The following is a 25,177-nucleotide window of genomic DNA, read 5'->3' as shown; positions in this document are numbered from 1 at the left end:
TCGGGCTTCTGGGTTCATCAGGTTCTTATGTCTCACTTATACAAGGATGGAAACCCCTCGTATCTTCAACCACACTCATGTTGATGTGGGAAACAAAAGCAAAAGAAAAAATTAAATTTCCTTACTACTTACAGCCTTGAAATAGGCAGAGTGACCTTCCTGTAGGAACTCATTTCTTTCTCTTTTTTTAAGGATTTTATTTATTTGACAGAGAGAGAGAGAGAGAGAGAGAGAGAGAGAGAGAGAGAGCACAAGCAGGGGGAGCGGGAGAGGGAGAAATCGGCTTCCCGTTGAGCATGACCTGAGCCAAAGGCAGATGCTTAACCAACTGAGCCACCCAGACACCGCTAACCCTGCAAGTTAAAATCCCTATCCCTACTGGACAGCTGAGTCCACTGAAGCCAGAAGAGTTATAAGACATCCTCTTGGTTATCTACCCAGTAGGTGCCAAGACAAGATTCAGTCTTAGGTCTCTCGATTGCCAAGAAGCCCCTTGCCCCAACACTAGTGCAGCCTTGTACACAACACATGGTGGCAGCAGTTTCTTCTTCAATTTTGGTTTTTCCCAATCATGTTAAGATAGCTGGGAAACCACCCCCCCAAAAACAAAAAACCCCAAACCATCAATTAATTTGTTCAATATCTGTAATTTTACCTTAACCATAAATGTTGTTTTATGGAATTTTTACCAAAATAACTCAATAATCAAAACATTTTATTCGGAACTGCAACCCTGAAACATGCACTAATCATTGTTCTAAGTTTAGATAAGATCGAAGACAGACATGTTCATAAAGCAAAAGACATGATTGAACATGAGAAAGATAGAAAAGCAATTATCTTTAGCTTATTTTTCCTTCATATTCTTTTCTATGCCATAACATAATGGCTTATATTTGTATAATATAAAAGGCATCTGAGGACTCAAAAATGCTCTCCAAACATTTAATTCTGCTAACTTTAAAGTTAATCTGTTAGAGTTAATTTGACTAATTTATCTGATACTATGCTTTTATTCTATAATTAAAATGGCATGTTAACATAAATGATATACAAATTCTATGCATATATATTAGCCCAAATTATACTGGAGCTTTTGTTACCTAATGGTTTTTTGACTGAATTATTACTCACAGACTCAGGAAGAAAAGAAGGAAGGAAACAAGGGGAAAAAAAGATAGAAAAGGGAAGCTAATTGAAGGTGATAGAGGATTTTGAGAATATTTGTATGAATGATGATCTAGACATTCCTTGAAATTTGGCTGACTCTATTCACCCATTTGGTTTGTGTGGACAGCAGTTTTTTGCCATTTCAAAACACTTCTAGGGAAGAAATAAATTCAGGTAAAAAAACATTTTTTTTAAGACACAATGATCCTTAAACTAAAGGTTACTTGGCATTCTGCAGCCCACACCACAGGGTTTTCACTTAGATGCATGTAAGTTAACCGGCACTCTGGTTGACTGTGAATCCCCTCCCATTGGCTGAATCACAGATGAGGCTCTAGAGGGATCCCTATTTAAATTCCAGCGTGTGCTGAACAGAACTGTATAGAGTTTAGCTAGTTTGAAAAATCAGAAGTGAGGCCCATTTGACATTTTATGCATATCTTTTCTTTATCTCATTCTCCCCCCCCAACTTCATCCGCCTCCCCAGTGCCTTTTCCTCAGTGGAGAGCGTAATTCCCTTCACTTGCTTTGCTTCTCAAGATCTGCCTCCCCTTCCAGTCCTGAGCAGCTCCACCCCTTTTCACAGACCAAAGTAAATCTGCACAATAATGAACCATATAAGGGAGGAATGACATCATCAGTTAGTGGTCCCAAGCTGTTTTGCACAACATTCACCTTTCATTGTTCTGGTGACAGGGCTGGAATGGGACGGTTAATTCCCTGTGGAGTAGGGGGCTGAGCAGGGCCTGCTGCTGTTGAACAAACTTCAGTACCCCCTTATAAAAAACAAAAACAAAAACAAAAGCTACTATGCTTCCTAGTATTAAGGTAAGGAAGTCAAGATCTGTTTTGATTTAAGCAACGTTAGTTGTTACTTTCGTCCATGCGCATTTCATTTGTTAATAGGCTTACTTGGCAGTAAACTCATTTCTAAGTGTTATTGCAAAGAGCATCTTAGAAGCTGGGTTTGGACATTTGTACAGCCTGACTAATCTGACAAGGGCTGTAAAAACTCGACAACCTTTCAGCTCTCGGCTATAGCTTTTACTGAGCGTGGACAGTGACAACCCTTGAAAATGACCAGCTTATTGTGACTTTCCTTGGTACCTCAGAATCCTTGACTGGAACTGGCCAAGATGCACCTTGTTGTGGTATGAGGCATGCTCCTGTTTTTCTATGGAGGGAAAAGCAATCTCATCCTACAGAAACTTGGGGAGTTTGTATAAGAATGGAAAAATCGCGTATCTTGCTGCCATCAGTAGCACTAATGTGTTTTGAAGGCTTTTTAACAGAACAGCCTTTCCATGTGCTGTAAATGTATCTTCTAGTTAATAATTTCTGGGTGAGCAAAAATTAATTTAAGGTAAAAATATTTTTTCAAAATTTGTCAGTGTTACATGGATTTTCTGCAGATCTCTTTGCATATGTGGGGAAGGCTTGTAAAGGTTGGCAATGAATTAGAATGCATAGTGATCCAAAGAAAGCCGTGTTTGTTCTGAAACAGTGTGACCGTGATAACAAGAATAATAAAGAAAATAGGAGGTTCGATTTCAAAGTGGGAATGGGATTAAAGTTTGGACTATGTTAAACAATTGTGTAAAAAGTTCAACTTTAGTAATTTTTCAAAACGCCTAAAAAACATTGTCTGAGTTCAGCAGAGTGTATCAAAATAAATAGCTTGCATTTAGCGCTCAGTAGGGCTGGAGGGTAGTGTGAGTCTTTCACAAAAGAACTTTACTTGGCCAAAACCAAATTTTTATAGCATGATTTCAGATTCACATGACCCATTTTATAGAAATTTGAACATAAGGGCAGATGGTATGGTTTTCATTTGTGTAGATTTAATTTTGTGTAACATTGATTGTTAATAATGTTTTGTCTGTGTTTAAAGCAATGAAAATCTTGAGTTCAACTGAGATGAAAATCTTGGGTTCATTACATTGATCTGCCCAGATTCTTAATTCCATGTGATGGATGAACTTCTGTTTACTTGTAAAACTAAATATTCTTTCCACAACAGAAGGGCACTCACATTTCCTTTTCTCTAGATTAACAATAGTCAGGATCAATACAAAGTTAAGTCTTGGGATTTTGGAGTTTAATTTATTGTTTTGACTTCTTATTTTTTGCATTAGCTTTAAAGTTTTTCCACAATTGGTTAGATAAATGTTAACATAATAATTTCAAAAGTATTTAGTGAAACTTCATGTATGTTTATATTTAAAAGCTTCTTAAAAGACCTCTAGGTACAATGGCAATAAATTCTAATGCCATTTTAAAGAGGGAGAGGGTTATTTTTTTGAGTAAATAAATGCATGGGAATGTACTATCAGTGATTTATGTACTTAAGTTAATTTGTTACTTATTTTATATCTATATTACTTTAAACACATCTTGGTTATGAAAATGAATTTACCCAAGAGACAAATTAACTTGATAGTATCTTAGTAAAAGGCTTTCCAAAGGGTATGTTTTTATATTGTGAGCTCTTTTAATGTATAAGCTTAAAAGCATAATATATAAACTTAAAATATAACTTTTGTCCAGCACCCTATAAATGCATATACAGAGTAAAATGAGGTATATTTGTACCTTTGTGGACTGTCTTCACTTGTTTGAATAGTCTTAGGAAATCTGATTCACACTCTCAGCTCCTCTCCTCATGTTCTGTGTGACCACAAGGGCAGCCCACAGAGGAGAAGCCTCCCTATTTAAGCAAGCGGGAGGATCCCTCACATTGTGATTACAGGGACCTAAAAACCCACCTGCCTCAAAACATCCTCCCACTCTCTGGCTTCCCAAGGGACGCTCCCCCTCCCCCCCCCACCACATTTTGCTTATTTTCTGAGGGAGAGAGTTACCTGTGATAATGCACAAGTGTTGCCTAGATGAGCATCTGATAATTAGGTGTGATGAACCTGGGTGACTTATTCTTTAGGAATGGGATAAGAAAGATCTCTTTGGGTTAGAGTATGGGAAGGTGAGGGGGCCACTGGGAAGAAAGAGCCCAGGGCCACATATTTAGGTGACAAACTTCCCTGGCTCATGGCATTTTCTGTTCCTCATGAAAATCATTCAGTAAATTTTTTCAGCTGGCTGATTTTTTAAAAACAACATCAATGGGGCACCTGGGTGGCTTAGTCGGTGGCTTAAGCATCTGCCTTCTGACTCAGGTCATGGTCCCAGGGTCCTGGGATGGAGTCCCGAATTGGGCTCCTGCTCAGTGGGAAGCCTGCTTCTCCCTCTCCCTCTGCCCCTTTCCCTGCTTGTGCTCTCTCACTCGGTCTCTCTCTCAAATAGATAAATAATTTTTTTAAAAAGAAAAAAAGAGAAAACATCCAAAAGAAAGAATAACACTTTCTACGGTTTAAAAAATTTTTCATCTGATCAATCTGAGGATGTTTGAAAGTACTTTGAACAACTTAGGAAATATGAAAACACAATAAAAGGCATATTATTGTGGGTAGAAACTACACATCCATGCCCACAAGATAAACATTTTCAATGAGATTATATTTACATAGTATCCATAGATGCACCTCCCTCCTCATTGTCTTTGAAGAATTAATTCTCATTGGAAGGAAAAGATGCAAATTGACAGTAAGTTCCAATTTAGGATTATTATTAATAGTATCTAATATTTATTGAGAACTTAGCCTTTTACATATAATAATTCATGTGATTCTGACAATGACCCTGTGAATAGGTACTATTATTATTATCATCCCTCTTTTATAGGGAAGGAAACTGAGAAAGAGCTAAATTAAGAAATTTGCCCAAGATGGTAGGGGGCAGAATTAGACTCAAACCAGATTATCTCCTTCTAGAGCACATTGTCTGAACTACTACCCTGAGCACTGAGGGTTAGCTTTGAAATGACAGATTTCAAAAAAATAATGTATATTTTCAGCCAATGAAAATTATTGGCATGATTGAGTTACACAGAGATTAATTTTCTACACAAATTGCTCCATGTGACATCATATTTGGTCCTCTGTCAGGAGTTGTCTATTTTTTTTCCTCCTGAATATTCCCATTCAGCTTTTAGTATTTGTGGTCTTTCTCTTTAATCAACCAGAGAATTTCTACCTAAAGAACCTACAGTGCAAAATGACAAAAGTAGAGAGCTAGACTTTAGGATTGTTGTCCTGGGATCCAAGGCAAGGCCCTTCTCTGCTGCCTAGCTTTAAAATGGGGACAGATGAGACCCCTTCATGTCTGGTCTGAGGGAGAAGAGGAACAGTACTCTGCCTCCCTCTTCCTTCTTCCACTTCATTTTTGTTCTTGTTCCTGCTTCCCACCCATAGCAATGTGTACATATGGCTATAAGCCTGTCGTTTTCCTTTGTCTTCAGCTTTTTGTTGACCCACTCTCGGCCATGACTATCTGTGACTCCTTTCTTCGTGGATTTGTCCTATGATAATAGGACAAGCTACAGATTTGTCTTACAAAGTATGTGTTAGGTGTAAAGAAGGGATATGATACTGAGCCCTAACATTTGCATCTCTTATATGATCTGCTTAGGTTATAGCAAAAAACCCGGATGAATCAAATGGGGTAACTTAACATTATATACGCGTCTAAGGGAAGCTAATAAGGGACACCGCAGTTCCCTAGGGCTAGTAAGGGGGGGGGAGGCATTTGGAGTGTAGGAGTGTATACCTCTTACTACCCATTAACTTGGAGGTAGGGAGTAGTTCCCAGAACCCTCAGAAGTAACTGTATCTATCAGAGACGGCTGTCTAAAGAGACTGTGGCCTTCAGTAGAAGAATGAAGCCAAATACCCAAGACTCCGGAGGGAATTAATACCTCATTCTCCAAACTCCTGTGAGTGCCTCCTATCAACAAAACCAAACTTGAAGCCAGAAGGGGCTTGTCACTACAATGCCTCAAGATCAGCCTGCCAGGATTGAGAATGGTGGAGAGTGGAACTGGAGAGGTAAATGGAAAATATGCAGGACAAAGGATAATAATTAGAAGTATAGAGCTTTGTGTTATTAAATAATATACAAATGACAAGCTTGGTAATTTAGTAAGTTCAATAACAATTTTTTTCTACAGCTATACATAACATTGATCCCATAAAGTGAGTTGATGTCCCTATTCAAAAACACTCCCTCCCAAGAGGTTGAGAGCCTGATTTGTTTGTAAGAGACAACTATACTTATTTTTCAAAGATGAATTAAATTGAGACTTATAAGACATTTCAAAAAGTCATAATTCTAGGGCCACCTGGGTGGCTCAGTTGGTTAAGTGTCTGTCTTCACCTCAGGTCATGATCCCAGGGTTCTGGGATCAAACCCCTTGTTGTCTCATCATTGTTGTCTTTGTCATTTTCCTTGTTGTGTGTTGTTGGGCTCCCTGCTCAGCGGGGAGCCTGCTTCTCCCTCTCCCTCTGCCCTCCCTCTCCTCATGCTTGCTTGTTCTCTCACTTTCTCTCTCATGTTCTCTCTCAAATAAATAAAATCTTTAAAAAAAAAGTCATAATTCCAGAAAAGACCTAGAGATTTATCTTGTCTATGCTGAATCAGCTGAGATGAGTTTTTTAAAAATATTGCTTCGCCCTCTGCTCAAGTTGTCTTGAGGAAAAATTGGGCAATTGGTACACCATAACTATTTCCCTAAGATTCCACATGGTATCACTTAGATCAGTTGGCTGGATTGTGATGCTGATGCGGCCATTATGGTCAAGGAGTGTACCATCATTCACATGGTCACCCATGTCAAAATGCAGGAATAATCTTATATAATTCTTTCTATCTTATCCTTCACATTCAGGCACAAAAACCAGATACTTCTACATCCTAATCATTCTTAAAACCTCCTTTTCTTGTATTACAATGTAATCTTAGTTTAGTCCTTTTTTTGGGTTGGAAAATCTCAATACTTTTAACTGATCTCCTTGCCTCTAGTCTCCCTCTTCTCTAATCCTTACAACTATATTGTCATCAGAATATTATAAAATACAAATTTGATATTGTTACTATTCTTGAAGTCCTTACAGAACTTTGTATAACCCTCAGGATGGAGCCCAGCTTCTTAGGAGAGCATACAAACTCTTGATGATCGGACCCCCACCTTCCACTGGAGTCATCCCTTGACATTTTCCCACGTCCTACTCTGTGCTCTCACATGGACTCTGTGCTGTTCTGAATGAGGTTCTGTTTCTTGCACTTGTGTGCATTTTTCCCTTTACATGGCATACTATTTCCCCATTCTTCATCTGGATAATCTTTGTTTATTCACTCATTGATGAAATGTTGATTGAGCACCTCCTCTAATAGGCACTTTGTTAGGCGGCTGGTGTTCAGCCATTGACCCTGCTCTTAAGGAGCTTTTGCCCTGTGGAGAGGTGGGGAGACAGACAATATCCAAGTAAACAAATAAATGAATAAGATGATTTCAGATAGCAGAAGTGCAGTGGAAGAAATAAATAGGGTGATATGATGGAGAGTGGCTGGGGAAACTATTTTCAATAAGCTGGTCAGAGAATGCATCTCTGGGGAGGAGGAATGTGAGCTGAATGAAACTTGAATGATGAAAAAGAAGAGCCCATAGGACTATTGTGTGTGGTTGTGCAGGTTGTAGTTTGCTGGGGCACCTGACTAATGAAAGAATGGGGACTGAAATTCGGTTGTCAGTCAGAGCATCAAGCTAGGCACCCAGTTTGGGACTGGTTCCGTAGACAGCAGAGGAACCCTTCTCTTGTTCTCTGAAAGGAGTCATATGGCTGCACCCCTGACAGCAGAGGATTGGTATTGGGAAATATTTCCTACAGTCACATCCTTACCCTTGGGTGTCCCTCAATAGCCTATGTTTAAAGCATAAATTGTACTTTTTACACAGCATTGCAACTTTTTTATTTTAAGGATCTAATATACTATCTGACAATGGTAGGGCATTCAACGCTTCTTTGTTGAATTACTAAGTGAATTAGTGAATCATAGTTATAGTTCTGTGAGTCAGGGAGCTTCATACCACAGTATGACCCGGGAGCTCCTTCTCAAGTAGCGATTCCCCAATATGGACCTCCTGATGGGCGGCGATCAGAAGAAAACAGTTATTTCTATGTTTTTATGAGCAAATGACAAATAATCTCCCAGACTTTAATTTCTACTATAATTAAGAGTAATTTGCTAGTAATATACTAGAGGATTTATTTTAAAATATGACATTTGTAAATTTAAATTAGCATGTTATTAGATTTTTCTTAAAGACTAAGAGGGTATTTTCCAGGGGAGTCTGGCTACTACCACAAGCTGGCAAACAAACTGAACATGTGCTTACCTGGTAGTAGGAAATCCCATAATCTTCAAGAAGAATAATTTGTTATCCACCATGAGCTTTTCATGGTTTTCAGTTGTTACCATCTGTGCCTTTTAAAGATAAATTGCTATTGGTTAAACTTCATAATCAGTTTAGTTTGTTGTGGGTTGTGGGGCCAACCCACAGAGGGGCCCTAATGCATATCCTTAGTTTATAATTTTCAAAAGCCATTTCTTTGTGTCTTTCTCAATTTCTTTCATGAGTATTCTATAGTTTTCTGAGTACAGATCCTTTGCCTCTTTGATTAGATTTATTCCTAGGTATCTTATGGTTTTGGATGCAGTTGTAAATGGGATCAACTCCTTAATTTCTCTTTCTTTTGTTTTGTTGTTGGTGTATAGGAATGCAACTGATTTCTGTGCATTGATTTTATATCCTGCCACTTTACTAAATCCCTGTATGAGTTCTAGCAGTTTTGGGGTAGAGTCATTTAGGTTTTCCACATCAAGTATCATATCATCTGCAAAAACTGAGAGTTTCACTTCTTCTTTGCTGATTCAGATGCCTTTTATTTCTTTTTGTTGTCTGATTGCTGAACCTAGGACTTCTAGTACTATGTTGAATAGCAGTGGTGATAGTGGACATCCCTGCTGTGTTCCTGACCTTAAGGGAAAAGCTCTGTTTTTCCCCATTGAGTATGATATTCACTGTGGGTTTTTCATAGATGGCTTTTATGATATTGAGGTATGTACTCTCTATCCCTACACTCTGAAGAGTTTTAAACAGGAAAGCATGCTGTACTTTGTCAAATGCTTTTTCTGCATCTATTGAGAGGATCATATGGTTCTTGTTCTTTCTTTTATTAATGTATTGTATCACATTGATTGGTTTGCAGATGTTGAACCAACCTTGCAGCCCAGGAATAAATCCCACTTGGTCGTGGTGAATAATCCTTTTAATGTATTGTTGGATCCTATTGGCTAGTATTTTGGTGAGAGTTTTTGCATCAAAAGCTAGGCTTCAAGGCATGTCATCAATGTGCCCATTCTAGAGCAAGATTATACCTAATCCGTTCTGATTAAGAGTAAAACTTCATTTGTGATAACTTGTCTCGGGTGTGTGTGTGTGTGTGTGTGTGTGTGTGTGTGTGTGTGTGTGTGTGTTTGCATTACTTGGATTATAATATCAAAGTAAATGTAATTAAACTACTAGATTATTTTTAAATTATAAGATATAGTTTTATTATATAAAATAAACTTTAGAGTCTTCTCTTGTGAAATATAAGCAGTTCATGAAAACTGCTAGCAAAAAGTTTACTGATTTTTCTTTTGTTTTCTTTTAATTTTTTATCACCAATTTCTTTTTTATTGTGAGAGTAGGTGAGAAAGGCCTCTGTCCCACTACATTGGGCCCGGGTCAAAAAGTCTGAGATCAGGGTGCCTGGGTGGCTCAGTTGGTTACGCCACTGTCTTCAGCTCAGGTCACAATCCCGGGGTCCTGGGATCGAGTCCCACACCGGGCTCCCTGCTCAGTGGGGATCCTGCTTCTCCCTCTGCCAGCCACTCTACCTGCTTGTGCGCAATCTCTCTCTCTCTGACAAATAAATAAATAAAATCTTTAAAAAAACAAAGTTTGAGATCAGATGTTCCACAATACTGCTGGTTTTCACAACAGGGAAAAAGGAAAAAGTGTACAAAGGCTTTTGTAAACTCATCCCCACTACTAAAAAATCACAAAAGAAAAACAAAACTCAAAAGTTTGTGTCCTGCCATTTATTTATACATAAAAGAAATGATTATCTAGAACTCAGAGCTCAAGGGCTGGGACTAGGGTGAGGCAAATGACGGCGTTACCTTGGTACAAGATTTAAGGGGATGCCAAAAAACTCAGTAAGCAAGATATACAGTATTTTAATGCATTACTTTTTAAAATAAAAATTAATGCAAAAAAAATCAATGATGAACAAAATTTCAAATGAGGACAGGATCTGACTGCAGCTGCACCACTCTGCCTTATTCAACTCACCCTAATCTCAGGCCTGTGCCGTATATTGGGAAGTTAGATTAATGCTGCATAATTATAATAGTAGACGCCATCTTGAGGAACTGAAGCAATTTATGAAAAATAACACTTCTTCCCAAGTCTTTTGGTAAAACCATGTCCTATCATGTTGCCAAGCTGCTTAGCTCTGTTCTATGCTCTAGCTGGGAAAAAATGCCTGTGATCAAAGACTTCTACCTACATGCAAACTTGAGTCTTTTGAGGTTCATTCATCTTTAATTACTATCATGCCCTTGCTAGTTTTAACCTGCCTTTTCTCTTGGAAGAGAGAGAGGCATACATACAGGGAGAGTTGAAGAAGAATAAAAGAATAAAAATAGTGAGAAGGGAAATTAGCATGATCTGGGTGAGAAACAAACAGAATTAACTTTTAAAATGACATCAGTGTTTCAAAATGGGATCCCCTGGATTAAGATGATGTGACAACATCTAAAGGAAGTGAAGAGAAAAATTGCTGCTCTGGGGCTAATGCTGATAAATTTGATAAAAATAAAAAAATGATAGAAGTGAGAGTGTCAAGAACATTGGGGAAAAGAACCTGTGAAATCTTACATGGTTTACTTTCCAAGGATGAGAAGTGAGAATGGTTTTAGTCAGGGATGGCCCTGGGTCTTTAGGAACACAGATTGAAACCGTTCCAGGGAAGGTGTTTATCTCAAGGGTAGATAACCAGGATAAAGTTAAAAAAACTCTCACTTCCCTTTTCCCCCCACAACAACAACAAAAATTGTGCTTAAAAGGAAAGATAAACTCATAAATATCTGTGGAACAGAACGGGGCAAGGATTTTTTTTTTTTTTTTTAGCATGTTTGACTCAGCATCAGATGGATCCCAATGAGGAAGAAAAAGTAAAAGTCTTTAATATGCTTCATTTTATAAGTATGGAAATAAATGAAAGAATCACTCATAATCACAAACAAATATGAGGGATACATGGTACTGTAAAGAAAGTAAAAATATGACTAGATACCAAAGGAGCTGAGATTTGGGAGGGGGTAAAGCTAAAGATCACAAAAAGGGTTAAAAAAAAAAAACCTTTATATTGGAAAATTTCAAACCTTTGCAAGAATAAAAAGAATAGTATAATGAATCCTCATATACTCATCACTTAACTTCAACAGTTAATCAACTCATGACCAGTCTGGTTTCATCTATTCCCACTTGGGTTTTTCTCCACCCCCCTCCCCCCAGATTATTTTTTTTTCTTTGCCCTGGATTGTTTTTATATGTTCCAGACATATCATTTCATTCATAAATATTTCAATATGTATTTCTAAAAGACAATGATTCTCTTTAAAAATATCCTTAAAAATATCCACCTAAATTTAGTAATAATTCCTTAACAATGTAATTTTTCCAATCGTCTTATTTTAAAACTAGCTTGAATAAGAATCCAAGTATATTATAATTGGCTGATATGTCTTCTAAATTTCTTTTAATCTATAGCTTCCCCTCCCCCAGGCCTTTTTCTTCTTGCAATTTATTTATTTAAGGTAGTATTTTATGCTGGGTTGTCCCTTACATTTTGGGTTTTTCTGATTGCATCATCACAGTGTCACTTAGTATGTTTCTTGCCCCTGTCTTTCCTATAAACTAGTAAATAGTTACAGCGGCTTGATCTTATTTGGGTTCACTTTTTTTTTTTGGTAGGAATATTTCTTGGGTGGAGGTATGTACATATGTATATAACACTTGCCTATCTCTCTTGGGAGACATTGATGGACATTGCCTACATCCACTATTTCATTGGGCATTGCAGAACAGTGGTTTTCTATAATTACTTCTTTATTTATTAATAATGGTATTCTATCATTATTTATTAACTGGATTATTTCCATAAAGAAAAAAGCTTTAAAGTTAAGTGAGAACATGCTAATCTCACATACATATATGTGTATATAAAGGGTTAAAATGTTGATCTTGCCCTATCTGATTCCTGGATCCACGTCCCTGTTTCTCCTTCTTTTCACAATCAAGATCTCAAGTAATTAGTCTCAGATATTTGTCTCCATGTTTTGTATTTTTCTTCTTGTTTTTTCTTCAGCTAAGCTTTACTCTGTATTTTATTCTGAAACTCCACTAAAACTGCTCATATGAAGTACTGCTGATCCATATTGATGTATCCAATGGGAAAAGCTTTTTAAATTTAAGTTTAAATGGAAACAATGGACATTTTCCTGTTTTCTCCCTTGATCTCTCCAGGGTATTTGGCATTATGGACATGTCCTGTTCCTTATGCGTCTCTCAGCCCTCTTCGTGTCTGGGAACGCACTATTTCCTGGATTCCTTTCTGTTTCTCTGGCTATTCCGCTCAGGCTCTTGCATTAAGTTCCTTTATATTTTCTCATCTCTGTGTCTTTTTTCTGTCCTCACTCCTTGTTCTCTCTTAGGTCTACCCACCTCCTACTTATCTCATTCTCTCTTATGGCTTTAGATTGTACCAGTCCCTGGAGACTCTCAGTCTGTATCTCTGGCCTAGGTTCATCTGTAGGAACTCCAGGCTTACATATAAGCATTGATCTTGAAGGATTCTCAGCAACTTCAAAGTCAGTTTGTCTTTTTGGAACATCATGATCTTCCCCTCCAGGTCTGTTTCTCTTATGTTACCCTATATGTGATAAGCATGATAAGCACAGATACCAAACTAATAACCTTCACCAGAAGCTGGAAAGTCTGTCCAAATTTCTCCCTCTCATTCCTCACTCAGTCTGTTACCAAATCCTAAAAATTGCCCAGGGCAACACCTTCTCTCCTTTTTCAGTGACAAGATCTTAGTTTAGACTCCATCATGTCTCTCATCTCCTCCTTTTGAGGCTTCCTAAGTGAGCTGCAGCTTCCTGGACACACACCTCCGTCCTCTACACAGCTGTCACATTTCCTCATGTTCTGAATCCGAAGTTCAGATTCATCCTCTTAGCCCACGGGATGCTTTGTTTGGTTTGTCCTTCTTTTCTAGCCTCATTCCAACCCCCACTGTCCCCACAGGTGTCCTTCGGCTCAGTTGAGCTCCCTGCTGTGCCTTGAAAATATCTCCCATTTCTCAACGCTGTGACTTTATTTTTTTTTAATTTTGTTATGTTCTGTTCGTCACCGTACAGTACATCATTAGTTTTTGATGTGGTGATCCACGATCCATTGTTTTCATATAACACCCAGTGCTCCATGCAGCACATGCCCTCCTTGATACCCATCACAGGGGGGTGGGAGGCTAACCCATCCCCCACCCCCCTCCCCTCTAAAACCCTGTTTGTTTCTCAGAGTCAATAGTCTCTCATGGTTCATCTCTCCCTCCAATTCCCCCCCGCCTTCATTTTTCCCTTCCTTCTCCTAATGTCCTCCATGCTCTTCCTTATGTTCCACAGATAAGTGAAACCATATGATAATTGACTTTCTCTGCTTGACTTATTTCACTTAGCATACTCTCCTCCAGTCCCATCCATGTTGATGTAAAAGTTGGTATTCATCCTTTCTGATGGCTGAGTAATATTCCATTGTATATATGGACCACATCTTCTTTATCCATTCATCTGTTGAAGGTCATCTCGGCTCTTCCCACAGTTTGGCTATTGTGGACATTGCTGCTATGAACATTGGGGTGCATATGGCCCTTCTTTTCACTACATCTGTGTCTTTACATACTGTTTCCTCTAGGCTGCTCTTTTAGGCTGTGCAGGCCACATACAGTGTCTGCCGCATATTCTTTTTTGTTATGTTTTATAACCCTTTAAAAATGTAAGAGCCATTTTTAGCTTGAAATCTGTACAAAATACCAGCCTTGATTAGATGTGGCCTACAGACAATAGTTTGCTGGCCTCTGGTGTAGAGCGCCCTTTCCTTGCCTTCTCTACTTACCGAGTTCCTATTTAACCTTTAAGACTCAAGAGTCATATCCCCTGGAAGCCTCCCTGACTCCCTTGCCCTGCTATGACTTCACTGCCCTTCCTCTGTGCTCTCACAAAGGTATATGTTTCTTTTGTATGTCTTTATGATTGTTGGTGTAATTGTCCCCTTCTTTAGAGACTAATACCATGCCTTAGGGACAAAAACTGTGTTTTGTCTTTTCTCTAAATGCCCAGCAGAGTGCCTAGCACAGAGCAAACGTTCAGTAAATGGTTGCTAAATGAGTAAACAAGAAGAGGTGCCCTACTCGCTGCTAATAGTACCAATGGCTGACATTTATTGAGTGCATTCCATGGAATAGTCACTGTCTAAGCACTTCACAGGGGTCCTTTTCATTTCGTGTTGTCTTCACAACAGCCCCATGAAGGAGGCACTTTCATTCCCTCCATTTTGTAGATGAGAAAGCTGAGGCATAAAGAAGTTAAGGAATTTGGCCAAGTGCATTTGAATTTCAGCAAGGGAAGGCCTTTTGTGATCATCTTCAACATGTATGTACAGAACTCACCATGTGCTATGTTCTCGTTACAGGCCACAGCAGTGAATAAAATACACAAAAATCCTCCTTTCAAGGTACTTACATTTTAGAGAAAAGAGCCAGTCAATTAAAAAAATAAGTATACTGTATAGTGTATTAGATGGTAATAAGTGCTATGGAGAAAAAATTGCAGGAAAAGGAAATAGAAAGTTCTGTTATGAAATGCACAAGGTAAATAGGGTGGACAAAGAAGGTTTCCCTGAGAAAGTGATATTTGTGCAAAGATCTGAAGGATATGAGGGAATGATCTATTAGAATATGTGAAGGATGAGAGAAAGAGTTTTAAGATCTGAAGTCGGAGAGGTAAGGGAAAGGGGGTGATAATGTAGGGTCTTTTAGGTCATTGTAGTGCTTTGGCTTCACTCAGAGTCAAATGGGAAACTATTGGATGGCTTGGAGAAGAAGACTGACATGATCTGATTTACTGGTTTTTTTTTAGAATCACTCTGGCTTCTAGGCAGAGAACAGACTGAAGGTGAGCAGGGGTAGAAGCTGGGAGTCAGACTTGGTGGTCATTTCAATAATCCAGATAAGAGATGATTGGTGGCCTGGGCCAGGGTGATAGCAATAGAGGAACTGAGAAGTAATTGGATTTGGAATCTATTTTGAGGATAGAGTTGACAAAATTTGCTGAAAAATTGTAGAGCTAGAGGAGAAAGAAAGGACTCCAGGATGACTCTAGATCTGGGGCCTAAGCATCTGGAAGAATTTAGTTGTAGTTGACTGACATGGGGAGGATGTGGTTGGAACAGGTTCATAGGGGAGGACTGGGAGCTCAGAAGAGAAAAAGAATAACAGCCCAGTAGGCGAGAGCTAAATGAATGACAGTATCCCTGCTACTGAATGGATTGATGTCAACGGGAGGGAGATCTTGAGAGTGTGTGAAGAGCTCTGTGCAAATTGACCTGTCTTTTTATTAATGTCTGGAGTCATTTTGCCATTGACACATGCTAGGTATAAGTTGGCATCAGCTGGGTAACAAACCAGAGTCCAAGGAAGATCTTGACAATTCCAGAAGGATAGGCTAATCCAAGCAAGATGAAGTTCACCTAAACAAAAACAAAGTCTTGCAAATTTGATCTATGCAAGTAATATCAATTTGAGGAATGGTACTCTTGTTAAAAGCACTTTGTTTGTGGTCGAACAGATCTGGTTCAAAATCCCAACCTACTCCTTCTCAATCCTGTCCCTTTGATTAAGTCAAATAACTTTTGTTATTTATAAAATGGTACAGTAATGCCTTGCTCAAAGTGTTGTGAAAATGAGATGAAATAATAAAGTACTTAACACACTCCCTAAGATGCAATAGGTAGTTGATAAATAATTTTTTTTAATTACTGAAGGACTTGCTAGCCTTTATTTTCTTTTAAAAATTAGGTATTAGCAAAAATTGGAATTTGGGGTGGGCTTTTAAGAGCTTCTTGAAATAATATTAGAACTAGAGGTTTTCTAGTACTTGAAACATGTCTTCCCAAGAACCTGTCTTCCTATCAGCTTCCCCAACCCAGCTGAAAATGTTACACTCTTCTCTTTAGCTTCCCTACCTCTGCTTTTACATATTTCTGCCTTAAGATTAATAAACTATTTTATATTTTCTATTATATTTTAAGTCACTCTCGTAATATTTGTTTACAACTTTTCTTCCTTTATCTGACATTTGAAACACTTTCTAGGGCCATTTATTTATTTATCTTTTTATTTTTTAAGAAGATTTTATTTATTTATTTGGTGGAGAGAGAGAGAGAGAGAGAGAGAGCATGAGCTGGGGGTGGTTGGTGGTGAGGAGGAGCAGAGGGAGAGGGAGAAGCAGGTTCCCCGCCAAGCAGGGAGCCCGATGCCGGGCTCGATCCCAGGACCCTGGGATCATGACCTGAGTGGAAGGCAGAGGATTAACCAAACGAGTCACCCAGGTGCCCCATCTAGGGCCTTTTGTATTCTTTTTATCACTACATTTTTTATTGAGATACAATTTACATATAATAAAATTCACCAATTTTAATTATACAAATTGATGCATCTTGACTATATATATATATATATATATATATATATATATATATATATATTAGATATATATATATACTATAAACGATCATAGAACATTTGGGTCTACAATTTTCAAGTCTTCTAGTTGAAAATAATTGAATTTCTAAAATGTGTAAATGATAAATTTGCAAGTTAAAAAAATATAGTTTTATTCAGCATGAAAAGAGAAATGAGGAATACACTTAAGAATCATTTTTAAGAAAGGCAATAGAATTCTGAAAATCTATTAGATCATTTACTTGTCTTCCTTTCATCCTTTAAATAGGATAAAATGCTTGTTGAAAATTAAGAACTTGCCAAGAATAAATTTGATTCCAGGATACTTAGGGCTCTGCCTATAACTGCTGATGAGAATCAGGGTACTAATTCATCTTCTTAGTCTTGGTCTTCTGGTTTGTTTCCTTCTTATGCTAATCTGCTTAGAATCATGGTTGAAGGATGGCAAGATGGGCAGAGAGGAGGTGATAAGACTAGTTGGCACAAACAACACCAACTCCCTCTTATTCTCCTCCTTAAATAGCATAATTACATAGCAACGGGGCCTAGTAATATAGAGGAAGTGAATTGTTTAAAGCACAAAGTGAAACTGTGACTATTGGGAAATTTTTTGAAAAAGGAGACATAATATGCTGTAGTCATTATGTATTGTGAATAGTTACATAATAGTACTTCTGAATTCTTGTTTGATATAAAAATGAGCCTCTCTAGATAGAGGGGAAGAAAAAAAAGCCCACCTGAAGTAGAAGGGTAAAGTGACGAGGGAGGGAGGTAGACAAATGGAGACAAGTGCCCCCTTCCTTTGGTGCGCCAGTGTCACTCCATGGGTCTCTCCCAGTAGAACTCTCTTCTCTTATCTCTCTTGCCAGGTCTTTACTAGCTCCTCCTCATTCTTTTTACCCCTTATTTCTGAGCATTTCCCAAAGTCTTTTCTCTATCCTTTCTTTTTTCTCTCTCTACATAGTTTCTCCTTTGGAGATCAAACTTATTTCCATGATCTCCTGTAACTTTCTTCCTGAGACATCTCTTGCTTTAATTACTACTGTTCTTCTCACTAGACCCCAGGTGTACACCACCCCAACATTAGAATTCTGGTCCAACTGTGGGTAAAATACCTTCTCTTGTTTCTCTGTAGCTGAGGTTGGAAGCTTTTCTTAAAAAGAACTAAAACAAGCAAGCAAACAAAACAAAACACAAAAGAACACTAAAACCTATGAGAGAGACACAAAAACTTTACTTCAGCCTGGTCTACAAAATATTATTTAGGGTACTAATTTTCCCAAAGGTACTTCATAGGAGTATGACAGATAGACGTATAGTAAGGGAGACCTTCCCAGTCCACAAAGAGAGGGCTCTGTCTCTGTTCTTGTTTCCACTTAGGAGATACACCTCTTCTCCAGGAGACTGATGACGAGAAAGACCACAGTCTTCAAGAGAGGCCATTGCTCACTAGATCAGAGCTTCTTGTTGTCTAATGACCCCTATTAATGTCAAATTACTGGCCTTGTAAAAATCACATCAACAAAAATTTATACCCAACGTTGTGAGGAACTTCAGTTCACACATCTCTATGTAAGATGACTTGAGCTCTATTTCTAGCTCGAGCTTATTTATTTGTTCTTTCTTTCATTTATCCATTCAGTCACTATTTTTTGAACACTTCCTATGTGTCAGGCATTGTGCTAGGGGACAAACAAGACAGACATGGCACATATCCTCATGCAACATGTATTAAAGGTAAACAGGCATTACAAAATTATAAGTCGAGGGGCGCCTGGCTGGCTCAGTTGGAAGAGCATGTGACTTCTTGATTTCGGGGTTGTGAGTTTGAGCCCCATGTTGGGTGTAGAGATTACTTACAAATAAAATCTTTAAAAATAAAATCTTTAAAAAAATTTATAAGTTGATTAGTCTTATAAAGGAGGATTTCAGGGTGTTATGGGAGTCTATAAGAAGATCTACCTTAATCAGGTTGGTCAGGAAGGCTTCTGGAGGAAGTGACATTTAAGTGAAACTTGAAGGATAAAAATCTGCCAGATACGTTCAGGTGTGTGTGCCAGAGTGAAAGGAGGAGCAGGGAGGAAATACCAGGGCAAAAGGCACAACATATTCAAAGAATGTTAGCAGCTTAGATCATAGGGAAAAGACTGACTTCAGATGAACCTGCCAAGGTACTCAGGAATCCAATCATGCTAGGCCATGATATGGATTTCTCACCTCTATTCTTTTTTTTTTTTTATTAACATATAATGTACTGTTTGTTTCAGGAGTACAGGTCTGTGATTCATCAGTCTTACACAATTCACAGTGCTCACCATAACACATACCCTCCCCAATGTCCATCACTCAGCCACCCCATACCCCCAACCCCTCTCCACTCCAGCAACCGTCAGTCTGTTTCCTGAGATTAAGAGTCCCTTATGGGGGGTGCCTGGGTGGCTCAGTCATTAAGCATCTGCCTTCCCGCTCAGGTCATGATCCCAGGTCCTGGGATCGAGCCCAACATTGGGCTTCCTGCTCCGCAGGAAGCCTGCTTCTCCCTCTCCCACTCCCCCTGCTTGTGTTCCCTCTCTCGCTGTGTCTCTCTCTGTCAAATAAATAAATAAAATCTTAAAAAAAAAAAAAAAGAGTCCCTTATGGTTTGTCTCCCTCTCTGGTTTCGTCTTGTTTCATTTTTCCCTCCCTTCCCCTATGATCCTCTGTCTTGTTTCTCAAATTCTTCATATCAGTGAGATCATATGATACTTGTCTTTCTCTGATTGACTTATTTCACTTAGCATAATACCCTCTAGTTCCATCCATGTCGTTGCAAATGGCAAGATTTCATTTTTTTGATGGCTGCATAATATTCCATTGTGTATATATACCTCATCTTCTTGAACCATTCATCTGTTGATGGACATCCCCGCTTCTTTCCATAGTTTGGCTATTGTGGACATTGCTGCTATAAACAATGGGGTGCACGTGCCCTTTCAGATCACTACATTTGTATCTCTGGGGTAAATACCCAGTAGTGCAATTGCTGGGTCATAGGGTAGCTCTATTTTTAACTTTTTGAGGAACCGCCATACTGCTTTTCAGAGTGACTGCACCAGCTTGCATTCCCACCAACAGTGTAGGAGGGTTCCCCTTTCTCTGCATCCTCACCAACATCTGTCGTTTCCTGACTTGTTATTTTAGCCATTCTGACTGGTGTGAGGTGGTATCTCATTGAGGTTTTAATTTGGATTTCCCTGATGCCGAGTGATGTTGAGCACTTTTTCATGTGTCTGTTGGCCATTTGGATGTCTTCTTTGGAAAAATATCTGTTCGTGTCTTCTGCCCATTTCTTGATTGGATTATTTGTTCTCTGGGTGTTGAGTTTGATAAGATCTTTATAGATTTTGGATACTAGCCCTTTATCGGATATATCATTTGCAAATATCTTCTCCCATTCTGTCAGCTGTCTTTTGGTTTTTTGACTGTTTCCTTTGCTGTGCAAAAGCTTTTTATCTTGATGAAGTCCCAATAGTTCGTTTTTGCTCTTGCTTCCCTTGCCTTTGGCAATGTTTCTAGGAAGAAGTTGCTGCAGCTGAGGTCACAGAGGTTGCTGCCTGTGTTCTCCTGAGGATTTTGATGGATTCCTGTCTCAGATTGAGGTCTTTTATCCATTTTGAGTATATTTTAGTGTGTGGTGTAAGGAAATGGTCCAGTTTCATTCTTCTGCATGTGCCTGTCCAATTTTCCCAACACCATTTATTGAAGAGACTGTCTTTTTTTCTTATTTCTTTTTTTGGACATTCTTTCCTGCTTTGTCAAAGATTAGTTGACCGTAGAGTTGAGGGTCCATTTCTGGACTCTCTATTCTGTTCCATTGATCTATGTGTCTGTTTTTGTGCCAGTACCATACTGTCTTGATGATTATAGCTTTGTAACAGAGCTTGAAGTCTGGAATTGTGATGCCACCGGCCTTCTCTGGCTATTTGGGGTCTTTTCTGGTTCCATACAGATTTTAGGATTATTTGTTCCATTTCTTTGAAAAAAGGTGATGGTATTTTGATAGGGATTGCATTAAATGTGTAGATTCCTCTAGGTAGCATAGACATTTTCACAATATTTGTTCTTCCAATCCATGAGCATGTAACGTTTTTCCAATTCTTTTTGTCTTCCTCAATTTCTTTCATAAGTATTCTATAGTTTTCTGAGTACAGGTCCTTTGCTTCTTTGGTTAGATTTATTCCTAGGTATCTTATGGTTTTGGTTGCAATTATAAATGGGATCAACTCCTTAATTTCTCTTTCTTCTGTCTTGGCTTCTGTGCATTGATTTTATATCCTGCCACTTTACTGAATTCCTGTATGAGTTCTAGAAGTTTTGGGGTGGGGTCTTTTGGATTTTCCACATCAAGTATCATATCATCTGCAAAAACAGAGTTTCACTTCTTCTTTGCTGATTCGGATGCCTTTTATTTCTTTTTGTTGTCTGATTGCTGAGGCTAGGACTTCTAGTACTATGTTGAATAGCAGTGGTGATAGTGGACATCCCTGCCGTTTCACCTCTATTCTTAGAGCAACAAGAAGGCATGGAGAGCCAGGGTTCCATTACAACCTGTGATTATATTCGAATTTGGGTGAGAGTGAGAAATAATAATTGTTATAATTTAAAAATAGCTAAAACTACACTCAGTATGGGCCAGGCACTGTTGTAAGTGCTTTCCATATATTAACTAATATGCATCTCACACAAACCCTATCAATTAGGTACTATTTTGATGCCCAATTTATAATTGTGGGAAGTGAGATATACCAATATCTCATATTATGTAACCTGTCCAAGTTCACACAGCTCACAGGTGGCAGAGCTTGTGAGGAGACCCATTGGGAGGCTGTTGCAGAATTATCAGAAAAAGATGCTCAGGGCTTGGATGGAAGTAAATGACAGTGGGGAGTCATTAGGGTAATGACATTAAGATATATATGAGCTATAAAATTTATAGGATTTACATCAAAAGTACTACATTTCTAATTGTTTGGTATCCTTAAAAATTACTCATTATGGAAAGAACACTTAACATGAGATCTGCCTTCTTAACAAATTTTTAAGTGTGCAATACGGTATTGTTAACTATGGCCAGACACTTTTCAACTTGACTATCTTGCTGTTACCTCAATTTTCTACTAAGACTCTTTCTCACCAGTTTTTCCTATTCCGGTTAAAAGTATTATCTGTAATTATGCAGACTGAAAGGCTCAAAGTAATTTTTTTCTATTTCTCCCTTTTTCCTAGTGAGTGAATAGTCACAAAGCCCATGCCAGTTACCTTTGGCAAAGTCTTCACAATTCATCCCATCCTTCCATCCCCAGTGTCCTCCCTGTAGAAATTTAAGTGCAAGTCTGCTCACACAGAAGGCTATCAGCAGGCTGTCCTGACTGAGTCACACAGTTTTACCTTGGTTCTGCATCTAACCAGAAAATGGGCTGTGTATTGCTGTTAGATCCACTTTAAGAGATGGGAACAATTTAAGAAGTGATGGAAGAGGGAAGGAGAGAGCTTAAGGGGCAAAGGAGAGAGAGAGAGAGAGAGAGGAATAATCACAGCTAGGAGGACCTGAAAAATGTGGTTTCTTGGAAGCCAAATTCCTGCTCTGGTCACAGGATTTCCTACTCCTGAGAAAGCCTTCTATTTTTCTCTGGCTGAAACATTAGTAACCCAGGTTTTACCACCAAAGACAAGTTACAGACATGAAAATATTTACAGATTCAACACAAAAAGCATTGGGCAGACTTTTCAGATGCATACTCTCTAGTTCTTACATTTATTTTTGTGTTTTATGACATCCATGTATTGAGTCTATATGTCAGTCACTTTACTTCTACTATCTCGAAGTTGAGAACAATCCTATGAGGTAGGTATTAACATCCCTCATTTTATAAGTAAAAAACCTGAGGGTCAGAGAGTTTTGGCAATTGCCAGAGGTTACAGTTGGAAAATGAAAGACAGAATTCAGGTGCAGCTATGTCTGCCCATGTTTTAGTCACTCCAGCCCACTGTCTGTAATAGCATTGAGGCATAGGGTATTTAAAGAAATATCTTTAGAAATTTTAACATTTAAACCTGGAGTTGAAAGCACTGATTTTTCAATGAATTCATCTCAAGATAGTCTAGTTAAGGTTAAGGAATTTAAAAATATCTCCTAAAGTCTCTCTTAGTCTACAGTTCTGTGACATTATTTCAGTTGTTTTGACTTAAGTAAAAAGAAAAGATGATCAATAAAATGCCCTTTTCCACACGTAAGAACCACACTTAATGAAATGATTACAGTATTGTTCATGTGAATCCATAGGCTTTGAAAACAATCTTTTTGTTCTATTGGAGGAATAAAGTCATAATGGGTTTTGGAAATCATGTATTTAGTTAATTGGTGCTTAGTCACAAGGGGATGTTTGTAAAATTAAATTTCAGAAAAAATTCTTAATGACATCACAAGAACATTCCTATAGTAATTCTCTAACACCACAAATAGCTTTGATGTATGGCCAGTCATTTCTTGCACAATGCAATGTGAGACTATTAGCTTCTATTTACTTGGCTATCAGCTAATCTAGTCATAAATTTGAAATAAATCATTCAGAATAACTAAGGTAAATAAGGCAAAATATATTGAAAGAATAAAATATCCTTAAACAAATACATGTTTATAACTTGCTTCTCTGACAAACATATTAATATTAAAATATTCTTAGACTACATAAAGTGAATATGATTATTTCAACTCTGTTTTAATGGGTAACTGAAAATAACTATTAAAAATTGGTGCAAGTTATGAAGGGGAGTAGGAGATACAGGCTTCTGGTTATGGAATGAATAAGTCACAAGAATAAAAAGTACAGCATAGGGAATGTAGTCAATGAGGTTGTAATAGTGTTGTATGGTCACTGATGGTAGTTGCACTTGTGATGAGCACTGCATAATATACAGAGTTGTTGAATTACTATGTTGTACACCTAAAACTAATGTAACTTTGTGTGTCAACTCTCCTTCAATAAAAGAAATTGGTACAAGCTAACTGACCAAGGATGGTGAATTATTATTCTGGCGTATTTATATTCCTACTTTTTAATGCTATACATAGACACCATAGAGAAAATGTATTTCATACATGTGAAACATAATAATTCTTGTGGTTGCCATATTTTTGTATTGATAGTAATTCAGACTTCCTCCCAACCTAGTTCTCTATTTAAAAAATCATTTAGGGGCACCTGCATGGCTCAGTCGGTTAAGCATCACCTTCAGCTCAGGTCATGATCCCCGGGTCCTGGGATCAAGTCCCACATTGGGCTCCCTGCTCAGTGGAGAGCCTGCTTCTCCCTCTCCCTCTGCTGCTCCCCCTGCTTGTGTGCTCTCTCTCTGTCAAATAAATAAATAAAATCTTTGAAAAATAAAAAAATCATTTAAATCAGAAAACTGCAACAAAATTCTGTGCCGGTTCTTCATTAGCTGAAGTTAGTTTATGTAGATCAACTTTCTGTCAGAAAGCTTGTCTTGCTTTGTCCCTAAAGGTGATCATTGCCTACAAAATGAAAAAAATCCAAGGTTCTTTTTTTCTGCACCTGCCCTTTCATTTAAAATAAAATGATCTTTTGAAGTCATAAGATGCAGAGCTGAGGAGCAAGGATTCCAGAGCCCTACTGCCTGAGTTTGAATGCGAACACTGCCACTTCCTGATGGTGGGCCCCATGCAAGTATCGTGTCTCACATTCCTTATCGGGATGACAGTAGCAGTACGTGTCTCATAGGATTGCTATGAAGAGAAAATAAACACATAATACACAGTGCCTGGAATACAGAAAACACTATTTAAATAGTCATTGTTATTGCACAACCTAAGTGTTAATGGTTGTTATTGAAGTATAACATATCTGCAGAAAGGCACTCATATCACAAGTGTTTAGCTTACTGAAATGTAATAGGCTGACCAATCTCATGTAAACAGCACATAAATCATGAAACAGAAACTAGTACCTGAAAAGTATGGAAACTAGTCCTCTTCATGCCCACTTCTGGTCACTACTCACTACTTAAGGGTAACCAGTATCCTGACTTCTGATTAGCTTCATTAATGACTACCTGTTAAGCCTCGATATTGTAGTAGTTAATAGGTATTTATTATGTTAGCATTTCATTTTTTTATTTAATATCCAAGACAAACCTACTTGCTG

At 38.2% G+C, this 25,177-nt stretch overlaps 1 protein-coding gene across 5 annotated transcripts in view; it reads left to right on the top strand.

Annotated features, from left to right (window-relative positions):
• The window catches only part of FILIP1 (filamin A interacting protein 1), a 203,384-nt gene that overhangs the window by 155,112 nt on the left and 23,095 nt on the right, over positions 1-25,177 (top strand). The gene's annotated exons all lie outside the window — the stretch shown is intronic.

Source organism: Callorhinus ursinus, unplaced genomic scaffold (assembly GCF_003265705.2).
Source record: "Callorhinus ursinus isolate GAN/ISIS: 27379988/994484 unplaced genomic scaffold, GSC_fseal_2.0 scaffold22, whole genome shotgun sequence".
NCBI lineage: Eukaryota > Metazoa > Chordata > Mammalia > Carnivora > Otariidae > Callorhinus > Callorhinus ursinus.
Note: the sequence above shows the minus strand (reverse complement) of the source record. Positions and strands in the feature narration are given on the sequence as shown.